The sequence below is a fragment of the Panthera pardus genome, unplaced genomic scaffold, assembly GCF_024362965.1.
Source record: "Panthera pardus isolate Hobbes unplaced genomic scaffold, ASM2436296v1 HiC_scaffold_36, whole genome shotgun sequence".
Taxonomy (NCBI): Eukaryota; Metazoa; Chordata; class Mammalia; order Carnivora; family Felidae; genus Panthera; species Panthera pardus.
In genome coordinates this window covers 1-16,499 of record NW_026526943.1, presented here as the reverse complement: position 1 = coordinate 16,499, position 16,499 = coordinate 1, and the positions used below count along the sequence as shown (strand labels likewise).

The 16,499-nt window shown below is 44.2% G+C and overlaps 2 long non-coding RNA genes across 2 annotated transcripts; one reads left to right on the top strand and one right to left on the bottom strand.

Moving 5' to 3' along the window:
• Positions 1–12,433: 12,433 nt before the first annotated feature.
• Positions 12,434–15,575, bottom strand: LOC128774648 (uncharacterized). Its single transcript, XR_008419078.1, has 3 exons — positions 14,990–15,575; positions 13,301–13,463; positions 12,434–12,626 (listed from the first exon to the last, which is right to left on the bottom strand). It is a non-coding gene; the product is annotated as an uncharacterized LOC128774648 (long non-coding RNA).
• Positions 12,813–13,302, top strand: LOC128774649 (uncharacterized). Its single transcript, XR_008419079.1, has 3 exons — positions 12,813–13,011; positions 13,119–13,154; positions 13,244–13,302. It is a non-coding gene; the product is annotated as an uncharacterized LOC128774649 (long non-coding RNA).
• Positions 15,576–16,499: the final 924 nt, after the last annotated feature.

Here is a 16,499-nt window from a genome sequence, read left to right as displayed (position 1 = left end):
TGTGAGTCATGGGTTTCGGTTTGAGATACGGTTAGGTTTCTGTTGAGGGTTCTGGTTAGGGTTAGGGTTAGTGTTAAGTCCCAGGATTCTCCCTGCGCTGAACCCACAGCAGTGCAGTTGTCTCCCTGAAAGGCTGAGTTGAGGGCACAAGGGAGGGTGCCGCTCAGGGTTAGTCTTTGGGTCCCAGGCCATACAATTCTATGGATCACTCGTCAGTTAGGACTCAGGAATTCTCTTGTGCACCTGTACTCAGGCCTTGGAAATGAGTTGGTGATGTTCCAGTTTCTATGCTGAATGATCCTACATCAATTCTGGACCCCAAGCACGTGGTGTTGTGAGACTTTGGTGGGTCCCAATGGGGAGAGAGCCCTAGCTAGGGTTAGGGTTCGGTCCAGGGATGTCCCCAGATGCAAAGTGACTCAAGACTCGTGATCTCCCTCGAGGGCTGAAGTGAGGTCCCATGTGACGGTGCGGGTCAAGTGTAGCATTAGGTTTCAGTTGAGGTTTCTGGTTAGGGGTAGGGTTAGGTCCCAGGAAGCTCCTGGCACTGAGTCCACAGCAGTGCAGTTATCTCCCCGAAGGGCTGAGTTGAGGGCACATGGGAGGATGCCGGTCATTTTTAGTATTTCCGTTCCAATTCCAGACAACTGTATGGGCCATTGGTTGTGTAGGCCTCAGCAGTCATTTCAGAAAGCTGCAGCCGGGCCTGAGAAATGACATGCTGAGGCTCAAGGTTCTATCTGGAATGATCCTGCACTGCTTCTGGACCCCAGTCTTGTGGTGTTGTCAGACTTTGGTTTTGGGTGTCCATGGGTAAGAGCCTTAGCTAGAGTATGGTTCCATCTAGGGTTGTCGCCAGGCTGAAACAACACCACTGTTGTGAATTCAATGGAGGGCTGATGTGTGGCTGTGAGTCTGCTATAGAGTTAGTGTGCTAGGTACGGTTAGGCTTAGGGTGAGGGTTATGTTTCAGTTCACCGTTAGTGTTAGGTCCCAGGTGAGTGAAGGCAGTGACTCTACAGCAAAACAGTTGTCTTCCTGAAGGCCTGAGTGCAGTACAGAAGGGAGGGTTTTTGTTAGCATTAATCTTTGGGTCCAAAGCCAGACAAACATATGGCCCACCCTTCGGGTAGGCCTCAGGATTCTTCTCGTGCAGCTGCTGTCATGCCTTGCATGTGAAATGGTGATGTTCCACGTTTCATGCCTAGTATTTATGCACCGATTCTCGATCCCATGTATGTGCTGATGTCAGACTTTGTAAATGAGTCCCCATGGGGATAGACAATTAGCTAGGGTCAGGGTTCAGTATAGGGAAGTCGCCAAGTCCCAAGTGACACCAGTGTTTTGGATTCCATGGAGCGCTGAAGTGAGGGCACATGCGCGGCTGTGAATCTGGTTTAGAGTTAGTGTGCTAGATAGGGTTAGGTGTAGGGTGAAGGTTATGGTTCGGGTTATGATTAGGGTCAGGGTCAGGTCTCAGGAGGCTCTAGGCACTGAACCCACAACAGTGGTGTTATCTCCACAAAGGGGTGAGTGGTGTCCCCAAGGGAGGGTGTCAGTCAGGACTAGTCTTTGGGTTCCAAGGCCAGACAAATATAAGGGTCACCATTCGGGTAGGCCTCAGGATTCGTCTCATGCAGCTGCAGTGGCGCTTTTGAAATGAGATAGTGATGTTCCACAGTCCATGTCGAGTATTTCTGTACAGATTCTTGAAACCGTGTGCATGCTGTTGTCAGACTTGGAATTGGGTCCCGATGGGAAGAGAGCCTTACCTAGGGTTTGTGTTAGGTCCAGGGAAGTCAGCAGGAGCGAATCGACTCCAGTTTCGTGATCTCCCTCGAAGACTGAATTGAGGGCCCATGGGACAGTTCGGGTCAAGTGTAGGATTTGGGTTAATGTTAGGGTTAGGTGTAGGGTGAGGGTTATGTTTAGGGTTACGTCAGGGCTAGGCTTAGGTCCCAGGAGTCTCTAGGCACTGACCCCATGCAGAGCAGTTGTCTCCCCGATGGGATGAGTGGAGTACATAAAGGAAGGTGCCAGTCAGGATTAGTCTTTGGTTTCCAATACCAAACAAATATTGGGCAAGCTTCATATAGGCCTCAGGAATCCTCTCGTTCAGCTGCAGTTCCTCTTTGAAAATGACATAGTGATGTTCCACGTTCCATGTCGAGTATTTCTGTACCGATATTCGAACCCATGTGCGTGCTCTTGTCAGACTTTGGAATTGGGTCCCCATGGGGAAAGAGCCTCAGTTAGGGTTAGGTTTCGGTCCATGGGCATCACCATGGCAGAAGCCATAGCAGTGTTGTGAATTCCATGGGGGGCTGAAGTGAGGGTATGTGCGTGGCTATGGGTCTGGTGTAGCTTATCGAGGTTGATAGGGTTATGTGTAGGGTAAGAATTATGTTTAGGATTAGGATTAGGTTTAGTTCCCAGAAGACTCCGGACACTGATCCCAGAGCAGAGCTGGTGTTAACCTGAGGGATTGAGTGGAGTACACAAGAGAGGGTGCCGGTCATGATTAGCCTTTGACTTCCAAGGCCAGAGAAATGTATGTGTCACCCTTCCTGTAGGATTTAGGAAGCCTCTCGTGCAGCTGCAGTCGTGCTTTGGAAATGACATGGTAATGTTCCGCGTTCCATGCCAAGTATTTCTGTACTGATTCTCGAGCCCGCATGCGTACTGTTGTCAGACTTTGGAATTGGGTCCCTGAGCCTTAGCTAGTGTTAGGGTTTGGTCCAAGGAAGTCGCCAGGCCTGAAGCAACTCCTGTTTTGTGATCTCCCTCGAGGGCTGAATTGAGGGCACATGCGAGGGTGTGGTTCAATGTAGTGTATGGTTAGAGATAGGGGTAGGTGTAGGGTGAGGGTAATTGTTAGGGGTACGGTTAGGGTTATGGTTTGGAAATAACGTGGTGATGATATATATTCCATGCCAAGTATTTCTACACCTGTTTACGAACCCTTGTGTGTGCTATTGTCAGATTTTGGACTTGTTTCCCCATGGGAGAGACACTTAGATAGGTTTAGGGTTTGGTCCAGGAATGTCACCAGGACCAAAGCAACTCCAGTGTTGTGAATTCCATGGAGCTCTGAAGTCAGGGCACATGCGCAGCTGTGGGTCTGGTGTAGACTTAATGAGATAGATAGGGTTCAGTGTAGGGTGATATTTAGGGTTAGGATTACTGTTACGTTTAGGTTTAGGTCCCATGACCCTCCAGACACTGACCCCAAACAGAGCAGGTGTCAACCTGAAGAGCTGAGTGTAGTACACAAGGGAGGGTGCCCGTCAGTATTCGTATTTGGGTTCCAAGACCAAACAAATGTATGGGCCACCCTTTGGGTAGGCCTCAGGATTCCTCCCGTGCAGCTGCAGTCACGCTTTGGAAGTGACATGTTGATGTTCCAAGTTCCATGCCAACTATTTCTGGACCAGTTCTTGAACCAGTGTGAGAGCTGTTGTCAGACATTGGAATTGGGTCCCAATGCATACAGAGCCATAGCTAGGGTTAGAGTTCATTCCAGCGGTGTGGCTATGGCCGAAGAGACTCCAGTGTCGTGATCTTGCTGCAGGGCTGAATTGAGTGCCCATGCGAGTGTGCGGGTCAAGTGTAGTGTTTGGGTTAGAGATAGGGTTAGGTGTAGGTTGAAGTTTATGATTAGGGTTATGATTAGGGTTAAGGTTAGGTCCTAACCCAGCAAGCTCCAGGCACTGAACGCAGAGCAGAACAATTGTCTCCCCTAAGGGCTGAGTGTAGGATACAATGGAGGGTGACTGTCCGGATTAGTCTTTGGGTTCCAAGGACAGGCAAATGTATGGGCAACCCTTCGGGTTGGCCTCAGGAATCCTCTTGTGCAACTGCAGTTGTGCTTTTGAAATGACATGGTTATGTTCCACGTTCCATGCTGAGTATTATTGCACCGATATTCGAACCCTTGTGGGTGCTGTTGTCAGGTTTTAGAATTGGGTCCCCATGGAGAGAAAGCCTTAGCTAGGGTTAGGGTTCAGTCCAAGGAAGTCGACAGGGCTGAAGCGACTCCAGTCTCATGATCTCCCTGAGGGCTGTGTTGAGGGCCCTAGAGAAGGTGGGGGTCAAGTATAGGGTTCAATTAGAGATAGGGTTAGGTGTAAGTTGAAGGTTATGTTTAGGGTTTCGTTTAGGGTTAGTTTTAGGTCCCAGGAGGCTCCAGGCACTGAACCCACAACAGTGCAGTTGTCTCTCCGAAGGGATGAATGGAGTACATAAGGGAGCGTGCCAGTCAGTGTCAGTTCATAGGATCCAAAGCCAGAGAGATGTTTGGGCCACCCTTGGAATAGGCCTCAGGAATCCTGTCGTGCAGCTGCAATCACACTTTGCAAAAGACATGGTGATGATCCATGTTCCATGCCGAGGATTGTTGCACCGATTCTCGAACCCGTGTGCGTGCTGTTGTCAGACTTTTGAATTGGGTCCCCGTGGGGATAGACACTTAGCTAGGGTAAGAGTTCGGTACAGGGAATTGCTAAGCCCGAAGCGACACCAATGTTGTTAATTCCATGGAGGGCTGAAGTGAGGGCACATGTGTGGCTGTGGATCTGGTTTACTTTTCATGTGCTAGTAGTGTAGGTTGAGGGTTATGGTTAGGGTTATGTTTATGGTTAGTGTTAGGTCCCAGGAGCCTCTCCATCCGTATAGTTTCAAATGGCAAGATTTTATTCTTTTTGATGGCTAAGTAATATTCCATGGTGTGTGTATGTATGTATGTGTATACACACACACGCACACACACACATGTAGATACTATGTATGTATGTATGTATGTATGTATATATACCACGTATTTATCCATTCCTCCATCGATGGACATTTGGGCTTTTTTCCATACTTTAGCTATTGTTGATAGTACTGCTATAAACTTTGGGGTTCACGTGTCCCTTCGAAGTAGCATATCTGTATCCCTTGCATAAATACCTACTAGTGCACCTGTTGGGTTGTAGAACAGTCTTCTTTTTCGTTTTTTGAGGAACCTACCTACTGTTTTCCAGAGTGGCTGCACCAGCAGTGCAAGCCAGTGCCCCAGCAGTGCAAGAGTTCCTCTTTCTCCATTTCCTCGCCAACATCTGTTGTTGCCTGCGTTGTTAATGTTAGCCATTCTCACAGGGGTGAGGGGGTGTTTCATTGTGGTTTTAATTTGTATTTTCCTGATGAGTGATTTTGAGCATTTTTACATGTGTCGGTTGGCCATCTGGATGTCTTCCTTGGAGGAGTGTTTGCTCGTGTCTTTGCCCATTTCTTCACTGGATTACTTGTTTTTTGGGTGTTGAGTTTGGTATGTTCTTTATAGATTTTGAATACTAATCCTTTATCTCATATGTCATTTGCAAATATCTTCTCCCATTCTGTTGGTTGCCTTTTAGTTTTGCTGATTGTTTCCTTCTCTGTGCAGAAGGTTTTTATTTTGATGAGGTCCTAATACTTCAGTTTTGCTTTTGTTTCCCTTGCCTCTGGAGATGTATTGGGTAAGAAGATGTGGACGCCAACATTAAGAGGTTTTTGCCTGCTTTCCCCTTGAGGATTTTGATGGCTGCCTATCTTACATTTAGGTCTTACATCCGTTTAGAGTGTCTTTTTGTGTGAGAAAGTGGTCCAGGCTCGTTCTTCTGCATATCACTGTCCAGTTTTCCCAGCACACTTGCTGAGGAGACTGTCTTTATTCCATTGGATCTTCTTTCTTTTGGTCAAAGACTAGTTTGCCATACATCTGTGGGTCCAATTCTGTGTTTCTGTTCTGTTCCATTGATCTGAGTGTCTGTTCTTGTGCCAGTACCATACTGTCTTGATGATTACAGCTTTGTAATACAGCTGGAAGTCCAGGATTGTGATACCTCCTACTTAGGTTTTCTTTTTCAAGATTGCTTTGGCTATTCGGGGTCTTTTCTGGTTCCATACAAATTGAAGGATTGTTTGTGTAACTCTGTGGAGAATGCTGGTGTTATTTCGATAGGCATTGCATTGAATATGTAGATTGCTTTGGGTACTATTGACATTTTAACAATATTTGTTCTCCCTATCCAGGCTCATGGAATGTTTTTTGTTTTTCTGTGTTTGTCATCTTCAATTTCTTTCATAATCTTTCTATAGATTTAAGTGCATAGATTTTTCACCTCTTTGGTTAGATTTATTCCTAGGTATTTTATGGGTTTTGGTGCAATTGTAAACGGGATGGATTCTGTGATTTCTCTTTCTGTTGCTTTTTTGTTTGTGTATAAGAATGCAACTAATTTCTGTGCATTAATTTTATACCCTGCCACTTTGCTGAATTCATGGATCATTTAACAGTTTTTTGGTGGAATCCTTTTATCAAGAAAGGATGCTGTATTTTGTCAAATGGTTTCTCTGCATCTATTGAGTGCGTCATGTGGTTCTTGTCTTTATTTTATTGATGTGATGAATCACATTGATTATTTTGTGGATATCAATCCAGCCAGGTTAAATCCCACTTGGTCATGGTGAATAAAGTTTAAATGTATCATTGGATCTGGTTGGCTAATATCTTGTGGAAGATTTTTGCATCCATGTTCATCATGAAAATTGGTCTATACTTCTACTTTTTAGTGGGATCTTTGTCTAGTTTTGGAATCCAGGTAATGCCAACTCATAGGAAGAGTTTGGATGTTTCCTTCCATTTCTATTTTTGGGACAGCTTCAAGAGAATAGGTGTTAACTCTTCCTTAAATGTTTGGTAGAATTCCCCTGGAGAGCCATCTGGCCCTGGGCTCTTGTTTTTTTGGGAGATTTTTGATTACTAATTCAATTCTTTACTGGTTATGGGTCTGTTCAAAATTTCTATTTCTTCCTCTTTCAGTTTTCATAGTTTGCATATTTCTAGGAATTTGTCCATTTCTTCCAGATTGTCCATTTTATTGGTATATAATTGCTGATAATATTCTCTTATTCTTTTTTGTATTTCTGCTGTTTTGGTAGTGATCTCTCCTCTTTCATTCTTGATTTTATTTATTTGGGTCCTTTCCTTATTCTTTTTGATCCAACTGGTTGGTGGTTTATCAATTTTATTTATTTCAAAGAACTAGCTTCTGGTTACATTGATCTCTTCTACTGTTTGTGTGGGTGGGGGGGGTTGTTGTTTGTTTTTGTTTTTGTTTTCAGTTTTGAAAGCATTGATTTTTGCTGTAATCTTTATCATTTCTTGTCTTCTGCTGGATTTGGATTTTATTTGATGATCTTTTTTCCATTACTTTAAGGTATAAGCTTACGTCATGTATCTAAGACTTTTCTTCCCTCTTTAGGAAGGCCTGGATTGCTAAACTTCCTCTTATGACTATCTTTGCTGCATCCCAGAGGTTTTGGACTGTGGTGTTATCAGTTTTATTGGCTTCCATGTACTTTTTAATTTTCCCTTTAACTTCTTGGTTCACCCATTCATTCTTTTTTTTAATTTTAGTTTTTATTATTTACAATTTATATCCAAATTAGTTACCGTACAGTGCAACAGTTATTTCATGAGTAGATTCCTTAGTGCCCCTTACCCATTTAGTCCATCCGCCCCACAACCCCTCCAGTAACCCACTGTTTGTTCTCCATATTTATGTGTGCACTTCTTTTGTACACCTCCCTGTTTTTATTTTTGTTTCCCTTCCATTATATGTTCATCTGTTTTGTGTCTCAAAGACCTCCTATGAGTGAAGTCATATGATATTTGTCTTTCTCTGACTACTAATTTCACTTAGCATAATACCCTCTAGTTCCACCCATGTAGTTGCAAATGGCAAGATTTCATTCTTTTTGATTGCTGAGTAATACTCCATCACACACACACACACACACACACACACACACACCATATCTTCTTTGTCCATTCGTCCATCAATGGACATTTGGGCTTTTTCCATACTTTGGCTATTGTTGATCGTGGTGCTATAATCCTGGGGGTGCATGTGTCCCTTCAAAACAGCACACCTGTATCCCTTAGATAAATGCCTAGTATTGCAATTGCTGTGTCGTAGGATAGTTCTCTTTTTAGCTTTTTGAGGAGCCTCCGTACTGTTTTCCAGAGTGACTGCAGCAGCTTGCATTCCACTATTCATTGTTCCGTAGGATGTTCTTCAGTCTACAAGTATTTGTTATCTTTCCAATTTTTTTCTTGTGGTTGATTTAGAGTTTCATAGCATTGGGGTCTGAAACTGTGCACGGTATGATCTCTATATTTTTGTACTTGTTGAGTACAAGTAAACATAAAATTATTTATGTTTATTTATTTTAGAGAGAGAGAGAGAGAGAGAGAGAGACAGGGGCAGAAAGAGAGGGAGACACAGAATCCAAAGCAGGCCTCAGGCTCTGAGCTGTCAGCACAGAGTCCGACACAGGGCTCAAACTCACAAACCATGAGATGACGACCTGAGCTGAAATCAGATGCTTAACTGAATGAGCCTCCCAGGCACCAACTTTAATGAAATTTTAAATGACACCATTCAAAGTACACTTGATACCTTGCAAACTCAGAGAGAGAGAAAGCAATGTGAAGAATCAGGAAGTGGTAAGAGTTGGCTGCTGAGTTTTACTGTATTTTGGCTTTGGAGGGTGTTTGTTCATTGGGTGAAGTGAGCACAGCATATTTGCCTGCCCTTTACCATAGTACACAGTGGACCTCTGGGAGCCAAAACTCTTTCTGACCAATGAGCTGGAATTTTACTAGGACCGCCAAGATGAGATTTGCTATTTCAAGGACCAGGAGTTATCTTTTATTTTCACAACTCGGTAATTATCAATCATTCAACTCTGCCCTCCAAGATATGTAGAAAATACCCAAATATAGTTGAGAGAGAAAGGGTGATAGCCAAAGTGTATAATCCTTTCCCTTTAAAAAATATGTTTAAATTATGGTTTATGATTTTTTTTTAATTTTAGTGAGGGGAAATGCAAGTGGGGGAGAGGGGAAGAGGGAAAGAGAGAGAATCTTAAGCAGGATTCACACTCAGTGTGGAGCCCAACACAGGTCTGGATCACATGATCCTACAATCATGACCTGACCCAAAATCAAGAATCTGATGCTCAACTGACTGGGCCACCCAGGTGCTCAATAGTCTCTTTCTCTCTGAATGCTGAATAGTAAATTTTCAACGTGAATGGGGGATAAACAGGCATACATACATACATATATACATACATACCTACATACATACATACATATGTATACCACTAAGAAAGCCATGAGTTGTTAGACATGAACTATTTTCCATCATCTTTGTCTTCTAGTTATATTCATGCCTCAAAGTGTTTGTTGATTGCAATGCAAGATCTTGCTGTGTGAGGTACAAATTGTTGTGTGATCAGTTTTCCGTGAAAGTCTTTCCTCATATCTGTCTTAACCACAGATGCAAATGTTGAATTCGAGGATGTAGAGCTAAGAGCCTTGAGGTCCAATAACTGTCAACTAGAAGTTATATTTTCTGTTGGGGAGAAATCCCCATATGATGGCAATGACTTTGCATTGGTAAGGGAAAGAATACTTTCATGCCTTCATGGTTCTTGCCTTTTTCTGTCTCACCAAAATCAAGACTCAGGTCATGTGCCCGTTTATCAAGAAAACACCTTTTTTTTTTCCAGAAAATAAAAACGTCCTGGAAGACAAGCATAATGCATTGAGGTCTGTGAAAGCCACAAAGGAAGCAAAAGTCAAGCAGCTGAAAGAGAAAGCACATAACCTGGAAGAATTCTATGAACAAAGAAAAGTGCCTTCAAAAAAGTAAGATGGGGCGCTTGGGTGGCTCAGTCGGTTGAACGTCCAAATTCGGCTCAGGTCATGATCTCAGGGTCCATGAGTTCAAGCCCCATGTCAGGCTCTGTGTTGACAGTTCAGAGCCTGGAGCTTGCTTTGGATTCTATATCTTCCTCTAGCCCTACCCAACTCGCACTCTGTCTCTATCAAAAAATGAATAAACGTTAAAAAATATTTAGAAAAGTAAGATGTTCACGTGACAACTGTCACAAGGACCGGATTGTATGGGAGAACATGGCAGCCAGTAGAGATAATTGTATTTCTTTTGGAACTGGGTCCAGAGTATTTTTGCCCAATGCATTCAGTAGAATTGGACCTTCCCTTCCTACCTTGCTTTCTGTAACGTAACCGACATTTTCCTTTCTGTCCTAAGTGCTTGCCACACATTGTGTCATGTTTTGGGGGCGGAAGAGGGAAGGTACCATCATTAATAACTTTAATACCTGGATCCACTCTGGAATCACCTACACTGTCCTGTAGGTTTCAATCGCATCACACTGTTTTGTCGCCCAGCAATTAGGTCATTTTTGTTCAGGACCAGACATGGGTCAAAAATGTGTGGGGAAAAAAATGAATTATCTTGCTGCAGAAACAATGGAGGTTGCTTTCTGGAAAGTGGGTAGGGGTACCAGCAGTACTGGATCCCTGCATCCATTCTGCCAGTGAGATTGTTCACTGCAGGCCCAATCCGTAAGAAAGTCAAGTTGTTTCCTGTCCCCCGATTTTTCAAGTGAAACTCTTCTGAGTCTTGGCCAAAGCCTGCAGCTTCACTAGGGCTCATCTTTTCTGGCCGTCCCTGAACTACACTTGTTTACTTCTAACTCTGTGCCCATAAAGTTCCTCAGCTTCTTTGCCATTCAAGTGTATGCCCCCCACATCAATGATGAGTCCTAGGGAGTTTGGGTCCAACTGCCAGGCTGGCTTTGTCCTGGGCTTCCTTCTTCTCCATCTTGGTCTTGTGTGTCTTCGTGGGGTTGTCAGATACTTGGTGCATTCAGTCACATGTCTCCTCCTTTGTACAGTATTTCCTTTTGTTCTCAGGAGGAGATGCGGGACTTGAGACCCTCACTCGTGTTGGAAAGTGAAGTATTCTCTTCCCTGGAGACTCACTTTATGTTCATCCTTCCCATAGCTGGGGTTAGGGCTTGCTCTGTCTCACTGGCATCTTGTTTTTGTTAACTCGTAAGCTCTTCCTGTGAGTGGGTACAACACCCTGATCACCTGTCTATCTTCAACCCCTTACAACAGAGCCACTACATTACAACCACTCCAGCAAGCATTTGCCGAAGGACTGCCTGAGAGGCCAGAAGGAAATGCATGTGCCTTTCTCTGTCTAGTGCTTTTGTGTCATTTTCTAAGAGATTTTCAATTTTTCATGTGATTCTTGAGTACATCAAGTGTTAAGTTGAAACCATCTCAGTCAACACCACAAACAAAATAGTCTGAGGGCAACACAGCAACCCAGCCTTGCCAAGCATTGCCTTTGGCTGCCTTCACTATCAACGGAATGAGTCTTGTTAAAGTAGATTTGGCTCCATGAAGTTGAGAGTTTTCCACCTGAAATCTCTTTCCTGGAAGTAAACCCAGACTGTGTGACAGTTCATATCAGGTTGTACGTCAGGAGATGATGTTGTTCTAAGATTGGCCTTTTGAAGGTGGAGGCAGGGGTTGCAGTCCTGAACTCTAGCGATGTCTGGGAGTGAGCTGCAATGTTAGTGAAACCATAATCTGGAAGGTCGTCTTTCAGGTGATTGCCTGTGTCATGGTACAACTTTTGGACTGAGAATCAGGGCTCCCCACGGAGATGTAAGACTAGTGATGATCCCCTGCTTCATCCTAATGGGTACAGTTGGTCAGATATGGTTTTTCACTCACTGATGAAATGAGTCTTCACCATCTCAAACAAAAGACCAACTCTGGGAAGGCACAAAATACAATGTTATTTGATGACTTTATGATAAAGGAGATGAAACAAGAGAACTAGAAAGACAGTTCCAATAGTAGAGACGTGGCAGCAGACAGAAGTTGAATTTTCTTGAACTTAAATGGGGTGTTCACTTCATTTGTCTGATTGGGTTGTCTGTGCATTTATGGGAGAAGTGGGGGAAGGGATATTTGCATAGGCCTTCAAGAGTGCTGGGAGGTAAAAAGGGAGAACTTCTGGACCTTGGTCCTGATTGTGTATGTATTTTCCCATCTTAGGAAGCTGAAAATGACACTGTGAACTGGCGGCAAAGAAGAATCATCTGGCAGCTGCGGGTAAAATTTGAAAATAGCTACAGAAAGGGCGCCTGGGTGGCTCAGTCGTTTAAGTGTCCAACTTCAGCTCAGGTCATAATTTCACAGTCCGGGAGCTCGAGCCCCATGTCAGGCTCTGTGCTGACAGGTCAGAGCCTGGAGCCTGTTTCAGATTCTGTTACATCTCTCTCTGTCCCTCCCCCGCTCATGCATGTGCTCACTCTCTCTCTGTCTCAAAAATAAACATTAGGAAAAAAAAAGAAAATAGCTACAGAAGAAATAAACAAGTACAAGTGAGTTCAGCTAGTAATTACCAGAAGCTCATGAAACCGCTGTTCATTTTTTGGTTTTTAATCTTTTTGCAATGTTTAAAGTCAACATATACATAGAGTGTTAACAGATAAAAAAGGTAAATTTAGAAAGAATAAAACAATTAAGTTTATAAACATTTGCAGATCTCAAGTAGTGGCCAGACTGTGTGGAAACTTTGTCCATGCTAACATTCCTCGGGGGTGGTGTCAATTGTCATCATCTGTAGGAAAGCAGTGTGTCGTACAATGAATCATACCCATCAACGTGGTAGTGCCATTTCATGGCCCTCGTCTTTGCAACCCTGGGAAACATGGTGAGGATATAAGTTATAGAAGAATAGATCTTTATGATAAAAGACACTTGTCACATGATGAGTTAGAGAAAGATTGAAAATGGGAAGGAACTCTATGAACTCTGAACCCTACAGGCATGGAATAATGAGTAAGGAAAGGATGTAACAAGAGCTTTGATCCTACTGGTCATTGATAATCATGGGCAAAGTGTTTCATGTGTAAGAATAAATTGTATCAGGGGACAGATATGAGGTTGTTGGGAACGTGGGCAGCTTATTTAAAATCATACCCAATATTGGGCCTTATCTGACAAGAGCAATTGTAACTCACAGGCAACAAATTGAACAAACACGGGAACAGCTGCAGCAGGCAGAGCTCCCCTTTAGATACCAGGTAACCTGAGTTCTGCCTGACATACTGAAGCCTTAGCACCTCACGCGGGTGAGTGTAGTGGCCCTTGGAATCCCTGACCACAGGCTTTTCATTGTTGGCTTTTTCAGCTTGCAGTTCATGAGAAGAATGCTCAGGACAACTAGGTAAGTGTTTTCTTGTTTCCTCCTCTTTCTTTGGTGCACAGTGTGGCACCACCTTCCGACTGAAGGTGGATGTGTTTTTTCTCCCCCAGATCAAGACTCAGATCTGGGACAGGGAGATGGTGGAGCAGGGCAGGGAGGTCGCTTACTTGAAATACAGGTGTGGTCATTTGACTTGCGTTTTTATGGGTGTTTCCAGGGATGACGCCTGCACTGTTAGTTGTCTAGTAGACGACGTGGTGTTACAACTCTTATAGAAGTCCATTATTTTTCTGTATCCAAGACTGGACGGGATGGAAGCAAAGAGGCTGCCTGAGGGATACACGAGGCAGAAACCAATGGCTGCAAGATCAGAGACGCAGAACCCTCCGAGGAGAGGTAAGAGGCACGTTGTGATGTGCCGCAATCTAACTTCTGCTGTGCAGCTTGTTCCTGTGGATGATCATTGTGTGGTCTGGAAAGAATCACAAGCACTAAGGACAGCAGGTGGTCTGAAGGGGTGACAGAAGGGTGTTCTCCTCTGCTGCCGCAGTCAGTGAGGCACTTGTCCCTGAGACTGGTGGAACTCATGCCCCTCCTCTACCGGTGACCCTCCCACCTCCTCTAGCATCCCCCTGTCTGAAGAGCCTGGAAAGGATGACAGGACATGGGCCTCATCCTTCTTCCCACCCAGACTCAATGTGAAGACTTTAGTTTATTTGAGGAGAAGGTCATTTATTCACTAGTTTTAACGGTCTTTCTTTTTGTTTGTTTTTGGGAACTGTACTCCTACATCCCTCAATTGAAGTTCCATAAAGCTTAGCTTAGTCCCCTGATGGTATCAGTGTAACTCTGCAGCTTCACTGCTAACTTCTCACAGTTTTCCATTTCTCTATAGTGTCAAATTAGTCTTTCCTTATATACTAACTGCTCTCATGTGGAAGGCAGCTTGTAGATAAGCTGAGAGATTGAACAATTTGCCTGAAGTCGGAAGAAATGCACGCTTCTTGAGGACTCATTGAGGATATATGCCAAACCAGTAATCTTTTTTTTTTAAGTTTATTTATTTTGAGAGAGGCAGAGACAGAATGCCAAGCAGGTTCCACACTGTCAGTGAGGAACCCAATGCTGGGCTTGAATTCACAAGCTGTGAGATCGTGACCTGAGCCAAAATTAAGAGACGGATGATGAATCCAAGCATCCTCATATTAATTCTTTATCTGTAATGAAATCGTGATTTCCCATGATGTATACTGAGAAAACTGTTTTACTGATGAATTCTAAATTGCTAGTTGTGCCTGACCTGTCCACAGTTATGTGATTAATTATGAAACAACATGAACTAGAGCACCGTGAGGTCTTTATCAAGGTGAGGGGATGGTTCTCTCCCTTATCCTTGGGGGTCACCTGAGGCATGTGGGATACCCTCTGCCTCTGGTCACGGACCTGACTGAAGGGAAAAGTTTAAGATATTTGAGGAATGAGTTGAGGGATTGTTTTCATTATGCCCAGTCCTCTGAAAGCAGAATAAACCTCTGTCCCTTCTAGGGTCTTTAGTAGATTGAGAAACTGCTGAAACCTCTGTGAGGTACAGCGACTCTGGCTGTACCAAGAATGCAGACAAGGACAAGGTAAATGCCGGGGCCATTCTCAGTTGTAACTCTTTTGGGAAACCCTCATCTTTATGTACAGCACGCTCACCCAGCCTTGTCTTGTTTTGCGTGTTGTGTGCTATGTCTATTTCTTCTTTGTTTTCGAAACGCATACTCATAACCCAGGAGCCCACAGGCTTCTCAATTTTTAGTCTGTCAGCTTTCTGTGGTAAGTTTAGAAGCCAAAAGCGCTTAGAGACTGAGTACCTTTAGGTTTTTCCGTGAGTTTCAAGAAATAACGAGAGGAGGATGACTGCACACTCCAAACAGAAGTCTCCTGGCCTGGGTGACCCCTTGCAGACCTCACCTCGGTGGGAAGAGTGTGGTTGCTGTGTCTTTCTTTCTTGATTCTGGCTAGGAGATGAACCGGTTAGAAACGACCTCATGACTCCAACTTTATATGTTGTGCCCTGTGCCATTTAGAGTGGTCCTAGATAAAGCCAGTGTCATCAGTCATCACCTTCCTGTCTTTGTTGGTAAATGACTTGCCTGGAATCCTCCACCTATACCTTAGGTAAAAATAGTTTGAACACTGTGTCCTTCAATTGTGTTTCTATGAGCAGTTTTTGGTTGTGTCCCCAGTCACTGTTAGAGCTCATACAGTCTCATGACACATACCAGGAGTTTTGTACCAAAACACTTGCATGAAATCTGTTATGTGAATTTCTCCTTCTTTTTTTCTGTTGCACATAATTACTCTGTGTCCTGTAGTATGCTTAAAGTCAGAATTCCCTATGAATTAAGATGAACACATCTGAGCTTTGTAGACATTCACCACAAGTAACTTGTTCTTCACAGAGGTCTCTCATTCCCCTGCAGGATTCCAGGCATCCTCCACTCCCCAGAGGTCTCAGAGGCCTTTGACAACCCTTCAAGAGGGAAGACTCCTTTCTCAGGGAGAAGAGCAAAGGAAGCATAGAGAGGGTCCGGCTGCAGAACGTTTTGCCAGGAGTGGCTGTGATTCCATGAGCAGAATATGAGCCGTGTATTCCCACTTATTTTTTTTTTGTGTGTGTGTTCTTAATATACCAAAAGCAGAGCATCTGGAGTTGCTGTAGAGGAGGGATGCAGGGTGAACCTGGACATCGATGGCTGCCTGTCTGGAGAATGCTACTTCATTAATCTGTAATTACTTCTGTTAACCCTCTAGGACAGGACCCTTGCCATTTTCTTCCACAGACATGGGCAGTGATGTGTGGTGGCAGTAGGTTAACCTCTTGCATCTACTACCCCAAGCTGTAGGTGGTATCCAGTGGCAGGGACAGAGTTTTCAGGTACTGATGCTACTCTCTTGGATCCTGGTGGTAGAGAAGGTGGCAGGTGCTGACACATTCTTCTCTGGGTTACAGCTGCTTTTGGTATTGGTTCTCTTGTCTGGCATATGGATGTAGCTGTCAATTCTGCAGGGCAGTCTGGATCCTGGGGACCTCCTCTGTTAACTGGACGATTCTGCATGCCCTACCCTGGAGACGCCCCGCCCCCATGGACTATTACGCACATCCACCTCCTGAACCTTAGTGGCCCTGAGGCCACTCAGAACCCCTCCACCTGCAACACTTGGTAAGATGATCTGAGCACTAGGAGTTGACTTGTAAAACACACTCACCTTATTTTGTTGCTGTTAGGTCTTGGGCCAAGGTGTAGAGGCGGTACCACAGATATTGTGATGCAAGGGGAATGTGTCTGCTGCCATTACCACATTCCTCAAAAGTTTCTC